Source organism: Daktulosphaira vitifoliae, unplaced genomic scaffold (genome assembly GCF_025091365.1).
Source record: "Daktulosphaira vitifoliae isolate Bord-2020 unplaced genomic scaffold, ASM2509136v1 Scaffold_3, whole genome shotgun sequence".
NCBI classification, from domain to species: domain Eukaryota; kingdom Metazoa; phylum Arthropoda; class Insecta; order Hemiptera; family Phylloxeridae; genus Daktulosphaira; species Daktulosphaira vitifoliae.
In genome coordinates this window covers 44,378,898-44,391,598 of record NW_026099574.1, presented here as the reverse complement: position 1 = coordinate 44,391,598, position 12,701 = coordinate 44,378,898, and positions in this window count along the sequence as shown.

Sequence of the window (12,701 nt, the reverse complement as noted above, 5' to 3'; positions counted from 1 at the left end):
ATTAATATTAAATATCAATATTTAAGCATTGACATTTGTAAGTAAGTGGAAAATTAAAAAAACACATTAATAAATGTTTATATACAAGTCTTATTATGGATTTTGTTGAGTTGTATTTGTTGTTTGCATTAGATTTTAATTGGTTTTAATGTATAGAATTACATTTTTATTGTCAGGTATATTCCAGAACGGTTTGGGTAGTATTTAATTGGAATGGAGAAACTAAATCGTATTCGATGATATTGTGATGTGTTTATAAATATTCTGTAAAAATCTGTTAACATTTTATACCATATAATCGAATATTGTGTGGTATAAAAAAGAAAGTGCACGTAAAAAATAAAGTAACACAAAAATTAAGAAAAAACGGCGAATGTAACTATGGCCGGACGACTAAATTTTGTTTCATCTTCATAATCTTAGATATTGTATCCAATTATTTTATACTATGAAAGTGATTTCAACCACTACATTTTCTCTTTATTAATCTAATGAGTGTTACTGTTTTTTTTTTATGTAGACTTTTGTAATGTTTGTTACGTGTTATTTCAATTCAGTCCATCAAACAGTGCAAAGCCTTAGGAAGTTTTGTACGTCGGAAAAAAATGTATGTGTGCAAAACGACGGGCGGTTATTGACACGTTACGCTAATGTTGAACCGTATAAAAAACAGGGCACGTCGCGAGAGCATTAGAGCGGTTTCAAATGCGATCAAATTCAGATCAATACCTCGGGACAATCGGTGCAATAAAAATAATAATAATAACAATAAAGTAACGACTGTGGACCGGCCGCGAGTAGGGACTGAACGTGCAGTAAAGAGTGTAATTATTTAAAAAACCTTCAGGAGGGGCGGAATGGACTTATTATTTAACAGCATTGTTGTGGACGGCACAGCACAAACGTTAATTTGCAGAGTAAGAGACCCGCGGAGAACCGTCCGGCACGCCCTGAGACTAATTCTTAGTAGGCATTGGGTTAGAAACGATAAAAAGTGTAACGGCGGTGGTTTGCATGCGCTGTCGAGTCAACACATTTATAAACATATTCTTCATCTATTAATTTTGCACTCGAATGTACACATTTTAGTAGTTTTATGTATTGATCTGTGTCACAAACGCAACTCACGGGGCGGACAGTCCGCTTGTACTTTTTAAATAAAACCATTTGATAATCACAGTTGATTTTTGAAAAAGTTGCCTTTTCAATAGCTAAACTTTTATCGAACGCTTTTATTAGTAGTTCCAATGGACAAATAAAGTAAGCTAAATATTTTTTTATCAAATTGTGTACACTGTATGCAGACTTGACAGAAATATGAGACAGACTTCTATACGAGATGGCTGTTCTTAGTTTTTCCAATTCATACTTATGTGTGCAACAATTGAAGTTATGGTGTGTTATTACGGTTTTTAAGTTGATATTATCAACCAGAAAAAAATATGATTAGTCCGAATTAAGCTTCCTAGGAAAACGCTTTATGCAATCACTGCATTGAAATAATTATTATTATATAACTGTATTTAAAATTATATCATATTTTTCAATGCAGCGCTGAAGTATAAGAAAAGATTTGTGGATTACTAGATCAAATTTGAATGCTTAAAACCTTTCGTGTGTACATTTATAACATTATTTATTTCGTATAAAAAGATTGTTGTGTAATGAATCCACTCTCCATTTTGGTATTATTTAATCCTAATATTTATTTTCACAAACGGAAATTCATCATATTCATTGTTCAATTAACCGCACGCGAATTAACCACAATTTAGCACATAAGGACACTATACTGAAGTGTTAAGTAACGACCCTTGAAATATTAACCCCTTTGACGTAAAATCTCGGAGAAGTTTACCCTTCGGTTTTACCCACTTTATAACTTGACATATATTTTTTAACAGTATCAGTAGTCATAAAACTACAGATGCGTTCATTATTAACTAATTATATATGTACATGTGGTTAGATAAACTTGCACAGGAAATAATAATTTTGACACTTATAATACCTTTAATGGCAAAACTGTTAGGAGATAAATTTAAACTGTGCTTAAAAAAAACTTGCTGTGATTTAAATTCACAAAAATATGTTAATATGTTATTTGTATGTTTATATCATAAAAAAAATTGTCCATCAATGAAACGTTTTACAAATTATTAGCTACCAATGTTTATAAAAATATCATATTAATAACACTGTGAATTAATTTGAACTACATTAAATGTACACTCGACTAAATTTTAGTCGAGCATACTTTTAATTATTTAAAAAATGCATGTTGCGATGAGAGAATGATTATAAGTAAAGCCATTTTTTTGGAAAACTTACCCTAGTAGTCAAAAGGAAACACAAAGTACAATCAAATAACTGTCATACGGTTTTATTATTATACGACCATCATTTGTTTTAAAAATAGTAAATTTTTGCTACGTTATAATGATTGTGTTTGAAATGTAAATCATAAAAACGGTTTCGCTTATAGATTATGTACCGTTGTAGTTGTACGTATTATGACCATTATTTTTTTAACAAAAATTTAGATACTCGAAAAAAAGTTGGCCCGTTTGAGAATACACAGTAAAATGAATAGATCCTATGCGAGCAAGGAGCACGTTCCCTAAAAGTAAAGAAAACACGGTAATATTGTTATAATAAAATAACACTCAATAATAAAGGCACAACAATGAACGATATCCCTTCAGAAGTGGACCACTTCGGGCTTATATTTGCCTATTATACGCAGCAGACCGCTTGCTGTATTCTCATATGGGACGCCAGCATTTGTGCCCCTTCTTTTTTAAATCAACAACAATAATAATATAAATATAATCTTTGTGTAAGCCTCCGAACTATGAGACCCGATCATTATAATAATTCTGTGGTATAAATACATACAGGACATATGATATTATTTATTTTAACGGTCTCGTGTGTCATCAATGGTAGTTAAAATGATTATTCAAATAACAACAACCAATCGTTTTAATTTATTCATTGAACCATGCAACTGCACATTAACACACAAAATGTAAGACTTTTCTCTTCTTTCTAATATGAAAAATTAAAAATATATATTTTTTGTCATGTTAATGCGCTTTTATCGCAAAAGTATAACTGTTATTATTTACATATAGTGAAACTCCTTGCAAAGCGAATGCCTTGGGCAAAATTAATAATGTTAATATCTCAAAATCCGAATGTTATTTATGAAAATTGTAAACGTAGACTGAAAGTACAATACAATAACTCATTTAATTGGCGGCCACGTGTAAATAAAACGTGCTATTTTCGAAAATTGAACAGTTTCAAAAAATGTCCGCAATGAAGAAAATACTAATTTTTCTAAAATAATCGATAAAATTTATTTCAAGTACATAAAATTAATTATACAGTTGTCAGCTTTATATATTCAATGATCTTTGTATAATTGACCATCTACAAATGAAGTTCAACATGTTTAATTTAAAAGAAGTTGGTTGGGAAAAGTGAAAAGTTACAATTTGCCGGGTTAGTCGAGCTAATATTATTATAGAAGTATCTATCAATTACGTTTATTAAAAAATACTTAGTTTAAAACATATTTCAATGTATTTCGTTCGTATGTGTCATTTTATGTTCTGAGATTTTTCGTGTCACGAACAACACAAAATATATAATATTAACTATGAAATTTTTAACTTGAGTTTAAGTATTTGTCAATGTAGAACAGATTCTGCGACAAAAGTGACTAACACAATTTTAAAAACTAGAAGTGTTATTTGAAAGAGACAGATTGGATTTATACGATCCGCGGATAAGAAGTATGTTTAGTCTGTTTATTTCTAAACTTATTCTTAATAATATTATTTATAAAGTTATTAATAAAAAATGGACTTATAAACATTTATAAATTTTGTTAAGTTATTCCAAATACATCAAAGTGGCTAAAACAAAATTTGTATGTGATTATAAATCCTTTTCTGAGTTATTAATGTTTTATTATCGGAGGTTTTATGTAATAGATATTTTGATTAATATTAGGCCGTAATTAGTAATATAGTAAGTCTGTATATAAAAAAATTTTTGGGGAAGGATCGAACAATTATTTTAAATTCGAATAAAAATTTGTAATACATTTCTTTTTTTACCTTTTATTCTTTGCTCAAAATCCTTCTAAAAATAACATTTTTAGTAAAAAAATTAGGTTATAGTACAAATTTTGAAGAGGTTTCTCTGGTCTATGAAGTATAGGGATTTACTTCCATGGTTTTAACTATTGTCGATAATTTTTGCACACTCTAGGAAATTTATTTGCGGTGTTTTACATTATTAAAGAATTTTTTTTAAAAATCCCATCATTTTTGATAATTTTTATAGGAAAAATCTAGTACCACTAGTGCTAGTAAAAATAACGCATGAGATAAAAGTAGTCTTATTTCTTTTAAGAATCAAGTAATTTATAATTAAAACCTATATTAATTTATAACAGTATTTTAATAATACATATAAAGTTCTTATTTTATAAAAATATTGTTTTTATTTAATTTAAGATAATAAATAAGTAGTATTAAATTCATTTGATATAGGAAATTTGACAAAAAAATAACTGAATACATGATGCCGCATAAAATATGTTTTTTTTAATCATTAATAATATTTATAATATATCATTAATATATTTAAATTTGAAATTATAACTTTAGATTTTTAAATCAAAAATTTTTGTAAAAATTGGTACTATTTTAAACATATGAGTATAACTGTCTAATAAAAAATATATTAATAAAGATATATTAATGAAGTATAATTATATCAAAGGGAACATAGTACCAAAAATATTATAATACTTTGCCAAAATTTCGTGCACTCAAATTGTGGTAAGGAGAAGTTAAAACAAGTTCTAATGATAGTACTATGAGCAAATATCTTTAATATATAGTGCAACTTTATGTATATAATTAATAATAATAATTTTTACTAATAGTTGGTTAAGTAAGAGTTTTATTTGTAGATAATGGAGATTTAATTAAAGTAAGTCATTTGTTTACAGCTTGGTAGTATTTTATTTCATTAAAATTTCTTAGGTATTTTTAAAGTAGTTAGTTTTGTATGTATATTTCAAATAATATAGTAATTGAAAAGTATATTTATGTTTCTATAATCTAGATTACAATTTTATTATTCTGCACTTATTATTTGAAATTTAATGGAATATACTTGTGTGTGTGCCTTAGATATAATTAGGTTTATATTTAAATAATACTGATTACATAATACTATTTCTTTTGTTAATTTAATATCAGATTGATATTGATTTTGAACATGTATATATGATTTAAAATGATATTCATTGTTTATGAATTGGGATCAATTTATTATCAAGATCATTTAGTAAAATAAAGGATTAAAACATCAAATTATTACTTAAACATTTAATAGAAATGAATAAGATTGATAAATTAATGAAAAATAACATGTACAATTTTTTTTTACATAAACCAAAATTATTTTAGTTATAGATTTAATGATTGCTTTATTAGTTTCAACTTCCAAGTCCTATGAAATAAGTGACTCAACGAATGATCTAAATGTTAAACATCAATTAAAAATTGACAACACAAAAAAAAAGAAAAAATACATCCATTCATCTGTGTTATTGAAACTAGTTTTAATGGTATTAATAGTTTTTATGTGTATTTTTTCAACCCCTATTATAAATTTTCAAACGTAACAGGAGCATTAGATACATTAAGTTTTTTTTATTATACAATTAATTGATGATATTAACAAGTTATAAAGTATTGAAATAAATTTTAGTTTTAAAATTTTTAGAGTTTTCTCGGTCTTTTTCAGTTAATTTTTGCTGTAGTTTTTTTATTTTTGACAAAAAAAAGTACACAAGTTTTTGTCATTGAAAATATTAATTTACTTTGTAACAAACCTAATTATGATAAAAATGCTAATAACTATAACAATGTATATTATTTTTAAAGAGATTTGCATATACAGTATGAATCATATCTTACGTCAATTAATTCATTTGAGACATTTTAGTTTTGAAATAATAAATAATAGAAAACACAAGATATAATTATGGTGTAATAGAATTTGGGAACATGTCTGCTACAGAAATACATTAATTACCATTAATAATGGAGGATTTAATCCTTAAAAAAAATTCAATATGGTTATTCTTAATACATTTTATTAAAATGATTAATTAATTGTTATTGTCAATCATTAATGATTAATTTATTTTAAATTTACAAAATCATATATGGTGTAATATACAAGGTGTTCAGTAATTAAGAAAATAGGTAAGTTGTTATATACAATGATAACAATACAAACCTGTTTCCTTACTTACTGAAAACCTCAAATAACTGGTGCTGTGTGAATAAAGATATTTATGAAAAAATGTTTTCTTGTAAATATATATATATATATATATTTGTGGAACTTGATAATATTTGTATAATTTATTTTATAATAAATAAAAAAATAAGTAAATAAATAATGTATTATTATTTTCAAATATTTTGATAAAATAATAAATTAGTTTCTATGGTATTTAAAGTGTAAACATTAATTGTTTTTACTTATAACTTAATTGTTTTGCATGAAAAATAAATATACAATATATTTATAAAGTGTTAAATTCTTCATAATTTTTTGTAATTTGTATCTAAAAATATAATATTTTCTAAGTAATATTGAATATTATACATAATAATTACACCTATTAGCTTTAGTGAAGTATTTTTGTTAACAGATATAGTTTTTTTTAAATATGACAGAAAGTAGAAACATATTTGAAAGGTTTGTTACATACACAAAAAAAATCCTTATAAATGATATTAATGATGAAATCAGCTCACCAGTAAGTTATAAGGATATGAAACATATAAGTGAAGATTCAAAGAATAGTCAAGCTCTACTTACACCAAAATTGAATTTGGCTGTACGATCAAATAAAAACATGATTATCGACAAGAAGAAAAACGGTTTGTACTTATTTTTAGACTTATAATCACAGCTTATAAGTTAATGTATGTATACATTTTTTTTGTTATTTTTTAAAGCACTAAGTGCGATCAACTTTATTATTAGATATTACAACAGCGCAAACAAATTTTCTGAAAAACATTAGACCCTCTTTATAATATAAATACATTTTTAGTTTAATGCATTTCTTAGCTGTGAATTATACTACAAATTGAATTTATTTCGATATTAGTGTCAAAGTTACTTGTACAAAATGTATTAATTTATGAACTGCGAGACCTAATTTTAGTTAACAAAAGTGAGACACAGTTTACTCAATTCGGATTAAATTCAAAGAAGATAGAATCACTTTTCAAAACCATTTATTTATTCTTCACAAGCGTTTTCAGGCGTTATAATAATAAAAACTGTGTCTTTTGCTTGAGCACATTAGCCACATCTAAATATACGACTGGTATTAAGACGCTATAAAATCAATTAGAAAACTATACTAAGGCAGCGAATGAGTGTATTCGCTGCCTCAGTGAAAAATTATAATTACTTTTAATTTTAGCGTGTCGAAGCATTATTTTATAATATGATAATTATAAAGTTTTTAACAATTAATTAAAATGAGAGAAGTAGCTATACGTCGTCAACGCGTCAAACATGACTAACATTTATTAACGACGCTGTCACTAAAACAAAACGTAGTGTACTTAGTGACTCTACGACATCTGGTGGTGAGCGGAACAGGATGAAAAAGTTCACCGGACAGCCGAAGTATCGTGCCACACTTCGTTTTATTCGGGTTATGGCCAATGATCTCTTTGACTATGCTTCGTACAGCAAGTAAGATCATAGGCAATTTTATGTTCCAATACACGTACTTCTGCTCGTTAACGTCTTCATAAGTGTTCGACCATTCCGTTGTATTTGGGGTAGTACGGCGATGTTTTAATATACAAAGTTGTTTGGCGGCCCTTGATCAAGTTAATATACTGACGCGCGCTTAGATATGCAGTGAGTAACTACCTGTCGTAGGTACTGTAATTTTTTTATCTTCCGTTCATCGTAGCAGTTCGACACGTTTGTGACCAACAAATCTTACAGCATATCTTCTAGTGGCGCCGCGTTCGGAATAAATCTGCGGTAAAAGTTGACTGAACCAAGAAATCATATTTTTTGGTACTCGGACAGAATTTTTTTGCGGATTGCAGTGATGCGGTCTGGATTGGGGCGGCAACCGTTTTAATCCACACCGAGAAAGTTATGCAACGGTACAGTGAAAAAAATTTTGCATAATAAGTCGCGTACATTATTAATGGTTCGAACACGGTGCGCACGTGGTATTCGCGTTTAAACTGTTCGCTGAACACGATAAGTGCGTTATCAATGTAAACAGTTGCGCAATCCAAGTGACAAAACATTTCAATAACATTTCATTATAAAAAAACATTCTTAACGTCTCCATATTATATGAAAAATTAAGAATTTTTTTAGTGTTTTCTGCTTAGGAGGGAGTTAAACTCGGTAATTCCACTTAGTACACATGTCTAAAAATGATATTAAAGACCCAAATAATACCATTAAATTATATTATGTTTTCATTTTATATTAATTTCACACAAAATAATTTTTGCAATTAAGTATAGTAAATATAGCGAAACAGTGGCATATTTTGAGGGAAACAAAAATGTTCGTTCACTTTTTACACGATTTGGTTATTTAATTACTTGCATTGATTTGTGGTACTATTATCAAAGAGTTGTGGTAGCCACAGAGAAGAACAAATGAGTATTTCAAATATTTTAGCTTCGATGCGAAGTTGAGAAGATATTGGATTTGTGATAGTATGTGTTTTTTACGTTTGTTGGTGGAAATTATCGCCTCTCGCTGGTTCGACTTTAATAAACAATATGTTAAAAGAACCCGATTTAAACATAGATGAACTTATCCACTATGAAAAATTGAAAAAACCTTTCATTTTTTTAAATTAAAATTTTTAATAGTTTTAATATATGATAAACATTGAACTGTGACAATTGTTAATATAGTATCACAAAGGCCACATTTCATTAATCCCAACTAAATTATCAAGTAATAAATAGTTTTGAGAAAGAAAGACCAAAAAAAAAAGGACACTAGTAGTTTGTTGGCTTCATTATAGAATAGCGTGCTCTATAAACAACCAATGTGACCTCCATTACTTAAGACCCACAAGTTACTGTAAAATACCATTTTTATGTTCGAATTAATTTTTTTAATCGCTTTCCTTATAACTTTTGCATCACCAAATAAGACACTAAGTAAGTCAATCTTAAATGTCTTATAATGACTAAGTATAATTACACACGCTTCAAATTTATATGCTAAAGATTACCGCAGGTTTTTATTATACATATACTTCAGAGCTCTAAGCATATCCTGAATATTAAAACCTTCAAACACCCATTCTAATAAGAAAAAATAAATCCCGTTTTCTTTATTAGCAACTCAATCACCAAAGTCGGATATGTTATACTGAGTAGAGATAACCCAAATACAACATCGCCGAAACTCCCTTATTTATCCCTTTTCGCATTTCATCTTTTATCCATATACCTTTTTGAGTAACTATACACTAGTGAGGATTTTATAATTTTTTTCGTGTTTTATAGCAATAATTGCTATGTCAATTAAAAGTGATGCGAAAATAATATTTTAGAATTTTTTGAATACTGATAATTGATTCTCTCCATGTAATAATTTTTTTTATATAAAAGAAATGTCATTTGTTCTTTATACATGACTCTTAAAATTTTCTGCAAGAGGGTATTATTATTCTTTGGCACTTCCAAATACGCCATTAGTGATTTACCTTCTGCAGTCAATTGAAAAAGTTGTAAATGTTGTGTCAAATTAGGACATTATACTATTTCAATGCTCAAAGTTTCAAAATTTTTTGATAACTTCAACAAAATAACTGAGAATAAAAAAATAAGCATGTTTAATATATACTCTCCGAGTTCATAATATTATCATAAGCTAAATTAAATAAATTATTAGTTTTTAGTTTTATAACATTGAAAGGAAAATTTGAGGAAAACGAAGATTTTTTTATCTTAAAAATAAAATTTATTTTTATGTAATTTGTAACAACACATGTCACAACATCACTATTGGGTGATATTTCGGTACTGATAATATGAAGTGCCCCTATTATTTTATTCTACGGTACTAACTATACCCACCGTGTTACAAGCCCAATTTCTCTATTTAAATGCTTGTGATTGCTTAAAATAAGTGATAACACGACAGTTAAATATATGAGTAGATATATTAGTGTTATGAAATATGGCTATTTTTAATTATTATAATAATAATAAAGGCCACATAAGTATAGGAATAGTTTCCATAAATAACTGGCTAACCGGTCTGATAGTTTTCATCAGCTGACGTAGTGCAACCTTTGGTATGGGAAAGAGTAGCTCTGTTACAGCTATCCAGTAGTAAAACTGGAGTCATGATGTGACCACGTTGAATGGTTATCGTCACATTAATAATTTTTGTAAATATAGAGATAAAAACTGTTCTTTTGAAATATTGAAAAAATACAAAACTAAAAAAAAATTTTTTTAGAATTAACAGTTAAATGTGTTTTACCTGTAAATTAAGGTAGTTCAAAAATTCAAAGAGTACCTCCGAAATTTTTTTTTTTAAGTATCATGAAAAAATAATTGTCTGAAAATTCGAACCTTCAAACTGAACCTCTTCTCGTACCGTATTGGAGTTAAAATTCAATCAATAAGAATAGTTTTTGTACTTTTTTCACTTATCCAATAAACTTCCAATCTTAAAATAAGTATAAAAAAATTAAAATATATATTCTATAAAAAGAATAATTATAATTTTTTTCATAAGATTATTTGATACGTTAACAATTTAAAACTAAAATATGTATTATATATTTTGATTTTCTTTAATAATTATTTTGTTGTATTTATGCTTTGAGGCGATTAGTTATTAACTAACTTCCTTGTCCCCATTATTATAATATTCATTTGTCTTATAAATAATACATATTTTTATTTGTTGTATTATTTATTATCTTGCTATCCTACTAATATAAACCATTCTCAAACTCTCTATACAGTTTATACGTTTACCCATCTGTATTATCTTTATTCTATAACTACAAAACTTAACCTCACAAATAATTGATCTTAATCCGTAAATCTGATTACCAGTTGAACGATTGTGTAAAATATGAGTTTAAAATTGTCTAAGAATGCATGAATTAAAAAAAAAAATTATAACAAAATGGTTATTGTATTAAAAGTTGTAAGAGTTAGTTAAGTCTGTTACACGTTGTATGAATATTCTCAAAAAAATTATATATAATAATACATGTATATATTACTTATAAATAATATGTACTGTTATTATATATGTTAAATTAATTATTGAGTAGCACAATGACTTACTTAATGCCACTTTTGCGTTAATTTTCTGTTTGGTAGAATATAATTTTCACTAAATTACCTAAAAAAGTTAGTCAACAATATAAGACTGCCAACATAAAAATAAAATTGCAGCTGTCCTGAAATGTTTTGATTTAATTTTAGTACTTTATATAGGTGCGATTCTTCAAATTTTAATTTATTAATTAACTTCATGTCATATTTTGTAGATAATACGATTGATTTATTACCAAATTCGAATCAGATAATTCTCAAATTATCTAAAATTATTGAAGAGTTAGACTTCTTAAATTCAAAAAGTGATTATGAGTTGAAACTTAAATCGAATGAAATAGTAAAATTAAATGAGGAAGTACAAAACTTAAAAAGTTATTTAAGTATAGAAAAAAATTTATCTTCAAATCTAGAAAATGAAATAGTAGAGTTAAAATTACAAATAAGTTCTTATGTTCAATGTAATGAAGAACTACAGGAACGTATTAAAGAAATAGATATTGAAAAAGAAGAAAATAAAAATATAATTGATAGTTATCAAAGAAAGTTGGACGAATTGAAGAACTTAAATGATCAGGTAAATATACATTTATTAAACTTTTTTTTTGATAATATTTAAAATTTATGTTGGATGTATAGTTATAAATTCTATAAAATATTTATATACAAAAATTGAATAAAATACAATCTTTGCGAACATTGTCTCCCTCGATCATTGTCGAAAGACTCCCTGACAATTCAGATCATTCTTTCTTAAATAACAATACCACACTTAACCAACTATAAACAAGTCAATGTTTAGAAATCATAACAAAAATAAATAAACTATATGTGTATCAATTAGACATATAATACATCTTCCTTATTAAAAAATCATTATAAAATTATATATAATAATTATAAAATCATTATAATAGTTATTATAAAATCATAAATAATTTCAAAGAAAATATTGAAGGTTCAGGATATAATTCAGTTATTGTAATGAATTTTGAAGTTTTGCTTAAAAATTTTATAACTGATAGTTAGATTTAAATAATTATATAACATTATGTGATAAAATCATATTAATTACTTTTTATTATTTTTATCCTTAATGTTATTTAGTACTTATTGTGTTTTAGTCATACATTTTCAAAGCTTATTCTCATTTGCAACTTTCTCAGTTATTGGCGAGTTATAAAGCTCAAAGATCTTAAAGTCGGTGTCAGTACTTTTATGTCCTGACTTGATGCCTTTCTTCTTGAAATTAAAGACCTACGTTGTAATGTTTATATT